The following is a 292-nucleotide window of genomic DNA, read 5'->3' on the forward strand; positions in this document are numbered from 1 at the left end:
GGATCAGCCGGGGCAGGACCCCGGCAGTCACCTGCTTGATTATTGTCAGTTGAGCAGCATGATTCGTCACTGTTGAGCTCCATGCTTATTGCCTGCAGATTGCGTGGTTCGTGTCTGCTCAGCTCTTTGAGTATTGCCTCCTGAGGTCCCTGTTCGGGCGCCACCTGCGGGGGACCAGCCCCAGCTGATCCAGGGTATTCGAAAGAGAGATGGCCTAGGCGACTATTTATATGCTAATCAAATATATCAAGAATAATAGTATGAGGATAGCTCAGTAGAAAAATCCTGGGGA

Source organism: Bison bison, unplaced genomic scaffold (genome assembly GCF_000754665.1).
Source record: "Bison bison bison isolate TAMUID 2011002044 unplaced genomic scaffold, Bison_UMD1.0 scf7180017864307, whole genome shotgun sequence".
Classification (NCBI taxonomy): Eukaryota; Metazoa; Chordata; class Mammalia; order Artiodactyla; family Bovidae; genus Bison; species Bison bison.